Source organism: Triturus cristatus, chromosome 1_2 (genome assembly GCF_964204655.1).
Source record: "Triturus cristatus chromosome 1_2, aTriCri1.1, whole genome shotgun sequence".
Classification (NCBI taxonomy): domain Eukaryota; kingdom Metazoa; phylum Chordata; class Amphibia; order Caudata; family Salamandridae; genus Triturus; species Triturus cristatus.
Window position 1 is genome coordinate 308,339,953 of NC_140580.1, and position 13,415 is coordinate 308,353,367.

Sequence of the window (13,415 nt, forward strand, 5' to 3'; positions counted from 1 at the left end):
ATGATTCACACTACGAACGCGCAATTAGAATGCTTATTTTTGGAAAGCACCTTGGTGAGAAAACCTCATATGCGTCTCTCGGGTCAGTTTAAATTAAGGACTTTCTGTGTGGAGAAATACACAATGGTGCATCAATCCTCCTTTGAAATAGAGTCTGAAATATCTGTTACAACTCCATCTCCCAGCCTTTGGGTGGCGTTGTACACAGGCCTACTGCAGCCTGGAAATCTGCACCGGGACTCATTCGAGATCCCATTATGACTATTGTCTGAATGCCATTTCGGTCTAGGCCACCTTGGAAACAAGCATTTGCAATGCAATAGTTCTCACATTTTTTAAAGTTAGAGCTATTGGCATTGTAAATTACAATGTCTTTAATCTATGTGTTTTTGTTTGGAGTGAAATGGTTGAATGAACAGAGACACTGCCTAGAGGATTTAGAATGAGGAATTACCTCTGGGAATTAAGACACAGCAGCAACACTGCCTAAAGGACGTAGAATGAGAAATTACAAAAGGGACCAGAATAGAAGCTAGCAGCACTGGTTAGAGGATTTGTAATGAGGAATTACCGACAGTCCCAGAGAAGCAGCTAGCAGCACTGCCTAGAGGACTAAGAATAAGGACTTTTCACTGTTACCAGAGACACAGCTGCAGCACTGTCTAGAGGATTTAGAATGGGAGGAGTTACTGATGGTACCCGAGAAGCAGCTAACAGCATTGTCTGGAAGACTTAGAATGAGGAATTACCAACGGAACCAGAAAGCAGCTAGCAGCACTGCCTGGAGGACTTACAATAAGGAATTACCACTCGGACCAGAGAAGCAGCTGCAGCACTGTCTAGAGGACTAAGAATGAGGAAATACCACTGTGACCAGAGATACAGCTGCAGCACTGCCTAGAGGCCTTAGAATGAGATATTACCAACAGGACCAGAGACGCAGGTGCAGAACAGCCAAGAGGACTTCGAATGGGGAATTACCACTGTGGCCAGAGACACAGCTGCAGCACTGCCTAGAGAACTTAGAATGAGGAATTATCACTGGGAACAGAGATCCAGCTGCAGCACTGCCAAATGACTTAGATTGGGGAATTACCACTGGAACCAGAGAAGGAGCTGTAGCACTGCCTAGAGAACCTAGAGTGAGGAATTACCACTGGGACCAAAGAAGCAGTTAGCAGCACTGTTTAGAGGAATTAGAATGAGGAATTACCACTGGGACCAGAGACACAGCTGCAGCACTGCCTAGAGGTCTTAGCATGAGATATTCCCAACAGGACAAGAGATGCAGCTGCAGCACAGCCTAGAGGACTTAGATTGGAGGAGTTACTGGCGGGACCAGAGAAGCAGCTAGCAGCACTGTCTAGAGGACTTAGAATGGGGAATTACCGCTGAGACCAGAGGCACAGCTGCATCACTGCTTAGAGGACTTAGAAGGAGGAATTACCACTGGGAATAGAGACACAGCTGCAGCACTGCCTAGAGGACTTAGAATGGGGTATTACCACTGGAACCAGAGAAGGAGCTGCAGCACTGTGTAGAGGACTTAGAATGAGGAATTACCACTGGTACCAGAGAAGCAGCTGCAGCACTGCCTTGAGGACTAACAATTTGGCATTACCACTGGGACCAGAGATGCAGTTGCAGCACTGCCTAGAGGATTTAGAATGAGGCATTACCACTGGGACCAGAGAAGCAGCTGCAGCACTGCCTAGAGGACTTAGAATGAGGAATTACCACTGGGACCAGATAAGCAGCTGCAGCACTGCCTAGAGGCCTTAGAATGAGGAATTACCCATGGGATCAGAGACGCAGCTGCAGCACTGCCTAGAAGACTTAGAATGAGGAATTACCACTGGGACCAGAGAAGGAGCTGCAGCACTGCACAAAAAGAGGAGCACCACGTTGGAGCCAGGACTGGAAGCAGCCAGCTATGGCAATTGATGCGATCCTGATCCAGCAAGAAGATGTAGAGGAACTGGAAAAGCTAGGACCCGGGACCTTCAGCAAAGAGGCCAACATTATACAGGCCCAGGGCCCAAACCAAGAAGAAACTTGTAGGAGGCAGGCGAGGCGGGGACCAGCAGCTGACTGTTGGCATCTCACAAGTCCTGTGGGTAGAGACAATAGAGACTTCCCCTGTCCCAGCAGCTGCTTAATAACCTTGTGCTCCATAGCTGTCAGGATGATTTCATAATATTTTTTTGCCTTCTACATCACAAGCCTCTCAGCAAAAATTTTGCAGTGTGTGATGACTACCTGGTAGCCCTGAATATAACTTTGGAGCCCGTTGAAGCCTTTATAAAGATGCCCTGTACATTGTAATTTACTATATGTTGGACTAGGGCTGTGGACTCATCCTTAGTTGTAAATAACAATATTCCCACTCAAAGAAGCACCCCCTGTGTAGAATGTTTATTACAACTGTCCTTGTCCCAACCATCAAACACTTCTGAGCTGTGAAACACTGAAGTTCTTTTTTGATGCCTCATGAAAATAGCACCACAACTGCTTGAAAGAGCAATGGGCTTGCACATAAGACATTGATGTGCAGTTATATTTGAAGAACTAATCATCCCTTCCCCAATCCCATAGGCTCTTGGCTCTTTCTTAGAAATATACCACCCTTTGGTTTCCAGTTCCTTGACTCTATCCACAGATGATTTATATGAGCAGGCATATGATGGACTATATCCGCAGGCCCTTTGCCTTGCCATTGGAGAACGCTGAAGCCACAGGTGCATTTTTCTTTTCTTGCAGCTTAGACAGTGGAGCCTCACCATGGAGAAATTCTGCTCACTTTGCTTGAGTGTAGATTAATGCAGGGGGTGAAGAAGGGGGAAAGCTGCAGCAGTGGCTTTCCTTTGACGAGTACCTGTTTAAATATTAAAATGCCCCCTAGCATTTTCTTATGTTCAATTGTGAAGAGAGGTCCTACCGGCATCGAAGCACCAAGATTAAATCAGTGCCATTTATGGTGTTGCGTCTCTCCAGCTTCATGATTACATTTTCAAAACAGAAAACAAACAGTTGGCAGATACCATCGAGATGGATGTGTGATCTGGGACTGGCCCTTGAATCATAGTGGCCGTGGGAGGTGCAGCTTGCCGATGCCAAGAGACATGCCATGGTGCCTGCATTACCTGCGTGCGAAGCTTGTGGAGCAACAGCCTGCAGGGCTGGAGAGAGGCCTCCAAGTTTCCTTTCTGGTTGACAATTACAAAACAAATATGTCACTTAAAGGGCCATTGGCATCTCCTTTTGTCCGAGTCTTATTCTGAGTGAGAGTAGTTGGAGGTTGAAGGATAGCAGTGGGGCCTAGAGCCTTGTGCAGACTCTGAAAGTCATTCTTGTAACATGTGACCGGCAGGTAAGTCGTAGATCGCTGCAAAAAAGCATTAAACTCTTGAGCTATCTTAAATACTTTTAAAGTATAAATCTGCAACCTGAATGTAATATGCTCTGCTCTGTGTCAGGCACATTAATCTTCTATGTTGCTCCTTAGTGAATCATATCTGTTTCCAGATTGTGAACAGATCTCTTCAATAAGTGCTTTCAACTATCAGAGTTATCTTGCCACTGCCACACGTTGGTTCCTCCTGGATATACAAAGATCTCAGCTGCAGGTGCCTCAACCCTGTACTGCCCTTTGTATGTGACAAATCAGCTTTGTTGTTACGTGGTCCTTGTTGTTCATTTCTTTGGGGACAAGGTTTTTAAAAATAATACATAGGCTGACTGTCGTCGACTCCACTCCTCAAGACCCTGCTCTTCAAGGTTCCACCCCTTCTGTGCTGCCCCACTTTATAGATCATGCAGTAAGTTATTTGCATTTCTAGCACTGAACAAGAAGAAAAGGAACACTGAAGACAACAGGGGCGGCACAGGTAGTTAGGCCTGTCATGTATGCTCCTCTGTATATCCCAAAGGATACTGGGATCGAGGGAAGCAGAAATCAGTGTGAGGGCTGGCCATCTTCCTGTGGCACTCTTCTTGTTTCCAGCACCACAACCCTCTGGGAAGGGAATATGTAAAAAGACAAAGATGAGGGGGAGCCTGCAAGTGTATGGGGAGGTCAGGACGATGAGCCCAGAAAAGACAACATGCATGTAGGATCTGCCGCTGCTGGCAACAATGGTTTGTGAGAGGTAGGCCAGACCTCAAAAGTAAGTAAATGAATGGGGATTAAGCATAAAAGACACATTGATGGCAAGAAGCGCTTGGGGTTGGAGAAGAACTTCTGAGGCCACTCTGTGAATTGTCGGGGCAACAAAGGGGGAAGAAGTTCACAGACTCCTTAGAAGAATCAAATGAGGGCCGCTCCCAAGTCATAAATTTGTTTCATAGAAATTAACATGGAATTGCTGGCAGTCCGGACTTATCAACAAGGGCCTCATAGGGGAATGGGGTACACTTGCCTATGATTTATCATCTGTGCTCTGGGGAGCACCATACACAGAACCAGCGTAAACCCTGCACACACAATGGAACTTCAACCAGCATTTAAGGAATGCCCCAAAAAACTAAATTCCAAACGCAGGGCCTATCGGGCAACCGGGTCTGAGTCAGCCAAAAAGGAACTCAAACTACTGGCCAAGAGCCACTCAGTACTGGGTTGGCAGGCATAACGTGAACTTACAGAGGCAAAATGGCTGAAGATTTTCGAGCTGCTGGCACCAAGCAAATCTCAAGAATTTTTGAAATATTTAAACAAGATAATTCATGGGACCTCTAATAGAGAGAACCCACCAGACGCAAGCACCTGGATAGCCCACCTAAAAATTCTGTACACCGATGTCCCGAATGTAAAGATAGAACCACAATACTAGGGGGGAAATCTGTTAACATCACAACAAATCCGACGGAACCTCTGGTTAATCCTACCTCCCCAGACAAACGAGTAATTCGAACAATTTTATAAAAAATACGCCATAATGGAGCACCCGGCCCTAACGGCCTGCCTGGCACCCTCTTCAGGGAGGACATCGACTTCTGGGCTGACGATTTGGCTCAGCTGTATGCCGAGTGCAGGTTTCTGGAGGACGTACCAGACTCCTGGAGGGAGTCACTGCTGCATCCAATATACATAAAAGGACCAAGCACTGACCCCAGGAATTATAGTATGATTGCCTTATTGGACATTGAGGGCAAGGCTTATGCAAGCACTCTTTTGGCAGAACTAGCGGACTGGGTCAGCAGGGAAGGGCTCATCCCCTTCTACCAGACCGGGTTCCGAGCAGGAAGTTTCACCATAGATAACATCATTGCCCTATCATACCTAGTAAATCAAGCAGTAGTTCATGGCACCCCGCCGCTTTTTGCTTGTTACATTGATTATACAGCAGCATTTGATGGGGTAGATCGCAACATCCTATGGCAGAAATTGGCACGTTGGAACATCAGCCTATCGCTGCTACAAGCCATCAAATCCCTGTATTCGCGAACCTGGGTGAGAGTTAAACTCTCATGTGACTCCGCTACACAAACGTTACCACGGATCACGGACTAAAGCAGGGTTGCGTCCTCGCCCAGTTGATCTTTAATTTATACACAGCGGACATTGGCAGTGTTCTGTACGGAGCCACTCTAGCGACCCCCAGGATCGGGCAACATAAGATCCAGCTGATGCAATATGCCGATGACCTGGTCCTTTTGGATCATACCAAGATTGGACTCCAAAAAGCATTGACAGCACTCTCAGAGTACAACGCTAAAAACAAGCTGGTCGCTAATCCAACTAAATCCAAGATAGTAATCTTCGGCCACTATCCGAAAAAAAAGTGGCAAAGTGGAGTCTGGGCCCATTAATCTTGAATTGTGCACAATCGTATAACTATCTTGGGGTCTGGATCTGTGAAACTGGCCACTCACGGGTCCACCACCACAAGCTCCAGCAGAAAGGGAAAATGGTTACCTATGCTATCTGCAAACTCTATGCCATCTTAGAAAGCCCAACAACAACGGCTATTCAAAGAATCTTGAGGGCAAAGCTACTACCTTCCCTCAACTATGCGCTACAGGCGTTTCCAGGTAAATTTGCTCAGGACTTGGAAAAGATACATTGTGCAGCTTACAAAAAGTTATGTCGTCTACCAGCCTGCACCAGGAATACTTTAATTCATCTGGAATTCAATCTCAACCTACAAAACTTGGAAGAATTAGCGGCTCTAATGAAATACTTTTATTTAACAACTGCGGCACCAGAGCACTTGATGAAGGCTGTTATAAACTATATCTTTCAACAACCTGGCAATCCCTGGTGTACTGGCCTCGCCTCAGCCAAAGATCTCTTGAAACTAGCCACAAAGAATTGGGACTCCAACATAATTAAGTATACTACCACCAAAATAGCAATAAAAAAGCAAGTGCTGTTATGCTCTCGTATGTTGGACATTGAAGTTCTGGCAGCCAGAGACTTTCACCCCACACATCACCTGGCCTCAAACTACATCTCACACAGCCAGTGGGGAGACAAGCCCTGCATAGAATTCTTGCAGTCAGATTGCATCCCCTCCCCCTAAAAGAACTGTACCCAATGGTTAAAGTAGGACCAGTCATCACAGAGTGTCGCCTCTGCAACTATAAACTAGAGTCACTGGCTCACATCCTACTTTGCTGTCCAGCCCTGCAGCTAGTCCGCCGAATCCACCTAAAGCCCATTCTCCTTCAACTGGGCATGCGCACAGCAAACAAGGCAGTCCAACAGTTATATCTATTGGACACTGTGAAGCACATGGTCAATTTTGCTAATTTGATTTACCACACCCGCACAGCTCTTATGGATAAGTCTATATTGGTTGTCCATGGTAATCATTCGGGTGAGGGGCCTACCCAATTTGGCAACCATTTGAAAGACTGACTTGTTGCACCTAAGAGACTGCTTTTATTTCCATTGTTTTAAGTTAATATCAGCAAAGGAGGTTTTATGAATATGTTGTGTACATCATGATTTGTTGCACTTAAAACACTGGTATTATTTACATTGTCTTAAAATAAATAACAGCAAAGGAGGTTTTATGGATATGTTGTGTACATATATTTATCCTATTTTAATTCTTTATTATATTTATATATTGGTTCATTTTGTATTGGTTTTTATTAACCACACAAATAAAGAATTCATTCATTCATTCACTCTGTGAATTGGAGGGTAGGCGTTTTGATGGAGGCAAGGCTTTTTAAAGCGACTGCTTGACGTTTCTTTGTACTGTACTTTACAAAATATTATATATATTTTATGTGTCTCCGCCATTAACGCTCTATATTTCAAAATCAAATCAAAATCAACTTTATTCGGTGGGAAAAATCTCACCATAAAAGGATACAATTATAAAACATTTCTATATATACATATTCATCTCTAGTTCATACGAATACAGAAAAAGGATATTATGAATACATTTTAAAATGGTTGAAATCCATAAGGAAGTCATTGCACCCCTTTTTTACTAAATACAATAATACATAATAAACTAGTCAAGGAGCATTACATTCATCTTTGGGGGGAAAGTGCTGGTGCATAAAGGTGCAAGTTTATAGCAAAAAGTGCAAAGTGTCACATCTTTATAAGAGACAGATCAAAATTATTAAGTTCATATATTTATATTATCAATAAAAGCAATTGGCCAGTTAAAAAGACATTGTTTCATTTCTTCTTACATCTTAATCGATTTCCTACACTTAAAAATATTGTTTTTTTTAAGTTGTTACAGAGGCTATCACAAATACTGTCTCTAGCTGTTGTAAGGCCATGAAAGCTGGGCGGCATTGCCTCATACCAAATGATTTTAACACAGGGATAATCCACAATTTCCTCTGCACTGAATAAAATTTACAAAAGAGTACCACATGAATGGTTGATTGTCCTGAAGTATCATCACATGGGCAATTACACAATTATTTTGACCAATCATTAACATCAGGGAAGCTTATTGAGCTATGCAGAATACCTAGACGAAATCGCATCACTAAAAATCTATCATAGTCACATGTTATCAGGTCTAGGTATGGTTGCAATGTAAAAGATGTTAATATGAGGTTATGAGCCTGCACCGTTTTTTATTCATTTCTACACATAACCTCTGTTCGCTCAAAAAACTTAAACACTCTTTTTTGAGATCCTTCCTTGTTATCCTGTGCATGGAAGAAGGTTCATCGTAAAAATCTTGATGACCCAAATTGTATAAAAATGTTTTAACATAGAGCAACCATCTGACTTGTTTCACTCCATCCAAACCCATGCAGTCTGTGAGGATCAGACGATTAAGCTTCATCTCCTCTATTGTCCAGACCCTATGCCACAACAGAACTGGTTGAATCTTTATAATATCTTCCAAATATATCAACCCTAGTTCTGTGTGGCATTTAAAAGAGGAAGTACTATTTGGGACCATCAATAAAAACCTTAAAAAAATATTTTCAGCTACCTGGATGGAGTTAACATCCACGTGCCCCCATACACCTGCTCCATACATGGCTACGGTGACACATTTTGCTTTATATATATTTAATAGTTCCACCGTCGGACGTCTTCCCAATTTCCTGCTAAAGTTAGATAGGGCAGTCAGGGTCCTTGTAAACAATAATCTTCTTATTTTAACTGCCTCCACCCAGGATCCCGTACGTTCAAATAAAATTCCAAGATAGGAGAAAGTCTTGGTGCTTTCAATCGGCTTTTTATCGATAAATATTGTCCGGGGCTTTATACATCCTGGCCCACAATTCATTATAAATGTTTTGGATGAATTAATAGTTAAGCCCCTCTCAGCCATAAAATTTGCAAAGCTGTTTACAACCCTTTGTAGTCCCTGTGATGTATGTGCCATAAGAACCGCGTCGTCTGCATATAATAATGCAGGGATAAATCGTTTATCAGCTACTGGTAAATCCCTGCATTCCTGTATTAAAACCCTATCCAAACTATTTATATACAATGTAAAAAGAAATGGTGCAAGGACACAGCCTTGTCTTACACCACGCCTCACTTTAAAGTGTCTAGTGCATTCCCCCCTTACCCCGAAGCGAACCTGCGCCTTTGCCCCTTGATATAGCTGCCTTAAATAAGAAATCAAAACTGCTTCCACACCCATCTCCTCAAGAATAAGCCATAATTTGTTATGAATTACGCAGTCAAACGCTGATGATAAGTCAACGAATGCCATGTATAGGGGACCTTTTTTGGCTTTAATATACTTATTCATTAAAATATTAAGATTGAGGCCCTGCTCAATTGTGCCTAGCTTCTTACGGAAACCATATTGCAGGTCATTTATCACTGCCTGTTCCTCCGCCCAGTCCTGTAATCTATTCAAGATTACTCGACCCACAATTTTTATGGTAGAATCCAGCAAGGATATTGGCCGGTAACAGGCCGGGTCTGTCCTGTCACCTTTTTAAAAAATAGGTACCAAGATGGATTCATACCATGTAGAAGGGAGACCTGCGGAGCCACAGGCATTGAAAACTTGTTTCAGCAGTGGGGCCCATAATTCCATACTAAATTTAAAAATATCTACCGGGACACCATCTGGGCCAGCGGCCTTTCCACCCAGACTTTTGACAATGGCAAGATTTACCTCACTGAGGTCAAAATGCAGTTGTAACCCCTGGACCTCTGGAGGTTTTACTTGGTCTCTCTCCTTTTCAAGGATAATTTGGGGTCCTACATGAGGATCATTGTACAAAGCAGAGAAATGCTCAATCCACACCTGCTCTGTTATTGCCACCTCTATTGTAGCTATATCTCTTGAGATCAAAAAAGGGGCATTAACGGCCTTCCAAAAGGCGCTAGAGTCTCTGCTTTGAGAGGCTTCGCGTAAAGCCAACCATGCCTCAGATTTTAATACCTTTCTTCTTTCTTTTAGGGCACAATTATACTCTTTGCGGGCCTCTCTGATCCTATCCTTATTTTTATTTTCCATATGCAGGACATTTTTAAGATTCCTATAGGCCCATGTGCAATTAGAATCAAACCAACCTTCTTTCTTCTGATTACCATTCCTATTGTTAATTTTACCAGTGAGCTCCTCCTTAATATGATTTGTAATGGTAATAAAACCATTAATGATTTCATTGCTTGTGGAGTTCTCATCCAGGCAGACCATTATCTTGTCATTGCATTTCATTAAGACCTTATTCATTACATCATTTGGATCTATTTTATCCCATCTTAGTGCAAAATCGTTTAGCCTAGGAAGAGAGATATCTCCCAATATGGGGCTAGGGCTTTTAGGTCTCAATTCTTTGTTTCTAGACAATAAGATACCTACACTCTGAGGGAAATTATCGCTTATAGCGATCTTATGGGTATGAAAACTAGAAATTCTCGAGCAGTGCCTATTAGAAACCAGAATAAAATCAATTGTGGAAAAAATTCCACGACCATTAAAAGTTGGACCAAATGCAACAGGAGGAGAACACAAAGTATTCGCAAATCCCAAATCAAATTGGGACGCTATATCATTTAGGCTTTCACCATACCTTGAGTGGGGGAAGTGGGGGAATGTAATTTCCATATCATAAGCCATGCCACAATTCCCAGTTTCTGAATGGTGACATAGCCCAGAATTAAAATCCCCTCCCCAAACTACCAGTAAGTCCCTACTTACAGATCTTATAGAGATGGCAAGATATGGCTTTAATAATCCTTTCTATTTGGTCATGGGGCGCATTATTGTAGTAGTTCACTAGTATTACTGTACGGGTTTTTTCCACAGGTAGACTAATAATATGATAGAATGAATCATCCGCTACCATACAGATGCTACCTAAATTCAACAAATTCGAAACATAGGTACATAGACCCCCTTTAGCTCTTCCATGTGATGAGGTTATTGCTGGCGTATGTAGAGTTTTATAGCCATTTATGTGTATCGGCTCCACTGTCCATGTTTCCTGTAAGCTGATGAATTCAAACCTCTGTACAAAATTATTCCATACCACATTCCTTGCCTTTGATTTTAAACCTGCTACATTCCAGAACATGAAATTACAGTTACCAGTGCCAGAATCATTTTCAATATCAACTAAGCTCTCCTCACTGTTAAGTATCAGCTGTCTATCCCCCTGTATTGAACATGGTGTTGGGGCATCCTCACCTATTGATAGAGATAGGATTGGTGTTTTAACACAGGCAACTGAAGAAACAATTTCATCAGGATTATGTGTCAAGATTAAATTCAGTGTATCCCTTTGCCCCATATAATCATGTGAGCCAAGTATGTCCATTCCACCAGCAATATTCTCGTCCCTGTGGTTCCTAATTTTATTATTCGCAGTACTAAAATCAGGGGCTACTATGCCCATGCTTATTTCATCCTCACTGCTTCTAGGGTTGGGCCTATTTATACTGATACCAGGTTCCTTCAATCAGTCCACTTCTTCCAAATTTGTTAATGCATGAAAACGATTATATGTGCTTACACCAGCCATTAAATTCTGTGTTACCAGTGGAACTTCCCTACCTTGACCATTATGGCCATGGTAGCTGGGTTTATAGAAAAAACCTAGTGGTACAATACTAATATGTTGTGCAGAAATCAAATTTCTTCCAGCCCTATTTAGAATCAGATCAATTAGTTGCGGGGTTTTGAAATTTAATATAACACAATCACCTGCCAAATCCTTAGTCCCCCTACCAACCCACCTCACCCTTCTTGCCATTTTAAACTCCTGAAAGAGTCTCTCGGTTAGCACTATCCTGTTCCCCAGGCAAGATAACGATTTGTTTCTTAGGCTCTCACAGGTTTCGATCATTCCCTGTTGCAATCTGGGGACATTAGCTAGTACTACTGTATACGGTGTTGATGCTGGGGGTAGGTCTATGTGTGTGTTCAAATTCTCACATGCCGCATCAGCCACAGCTCTCCTTTTATCCCTCTCCATAGGCCCCCCATTAAGATCGGTTTTAATCCTGCTCTGGGCAGTTAAATTATAATGCGTCCTGGTAACATTTTCACCAACTAGCAAGTGTTCTCTCAGGATAGGCGTATTTGACTGAGTGACAGGATTAGTGTTTGTTATATTGTTGTTCTGAATATCCTTAGATTCAGGTAAGAACTCACATTTGTTATGGCATTTTGACAGTACTTTTTCCATTTCCCCCACTCTTCCTATTAAGTTATTTAAAAATTCCCTTAGAAAGCTGTCTAGGACATTAAACTTGATTTTCAGATCTAGTACTTCACTCTGCATTAGGTCACCATAACTGATTGTCACTTTGTCCCCCCCAGTTTGTTTGTTCACTGCGGTTACCTTAACCTTTTTTGAGGCCCTTTTTTGTATTAAACCCACATTTGTCTTACTCTTTATACCGATTTCCTTACTCTGTTTAAGTGCAGAGTCAGGATTTCTAGGGCGCTTTGAGGGTGGTTGAGGGTCACTCTCTGGATCACTATCAATAGTATGATCGGAAATGTTCACCACACAACCATTGTTTCTACCTATCCCATTGAGCTTATCCATCAGTGGGTCCACCAATGGGTCAATTGCTCCTTTATCATTAACCGGTAGAATCGGACCCTCATTGAGACCAGTTTTATCTGGTTTCATTGCTTCTTCTACCGTTAAAATTTGTTTTTCTATTGCGCCCATAGCACCTGTCAGATAATTCAGTAATGACAAGCAAGGCCCTCCCCCTTCTTTGCTCTGTTTTTTCTTGTTTGCCATAGAAGATGCAATAGAAGATGTTTTCCTCTTCCCCATGGTGTTTCGGGTTTGTATTCCCTTCCCCACGTCTAAAAACCAGTATAAATCAGTATAAATCCCTTACTTACAGATAACTGAGGCTAAGCACAAAATCTTACTGACAACACTAAAACCCTGGCTCTATAATGTCCATGTATCTATTTGTAAATCCTGAGTTAAAGGTATACACCTCCTAGAGCATCAGATTTCGTTAAAGTCCTTACACTTTTACAGATCCATTTGAAGACACAGTACCTTTAAGCAGGCAATTCAGAAAAGTGCAGCCAAGAGTCCTGGCCCTGCCCGGCCTCCTCCGGTCAATGACGGGCAAGGACGGGCCCGCCCTTGGCCCGGGCTTTGCCCGCGCGTGTCCTGCGCTGCGGTGAACTAGCAGGGTTTTTATGCTCCCCCGGCGCTGCCTGATGACGTCTAAGGCAGGTGCCTGGGGTGAGCGTAGGGCTGCTGGGAAATGTAGTCCCTAACGACCGTTTCCCTCACGGCGGCCTCGCTGTTTTGCTGGTAGAAGACTGTAGCACCCCCTTGCTGGCTGTTCCCCTCACGGCAAATGTGGAGGTATGTTTGCTGGCAGGATATTTAGAAGCGCGTAAAACTAGTGGGTGCTTTGTGTATTAGCCAATCTCTCCAGCCTCTTTCGCTGTTAAGCAGGGTGCACGTTAGCGCTGCCTGTTTTACCAGCATTTTGTGCGTCCTATATAGACCTCTGATCCTGG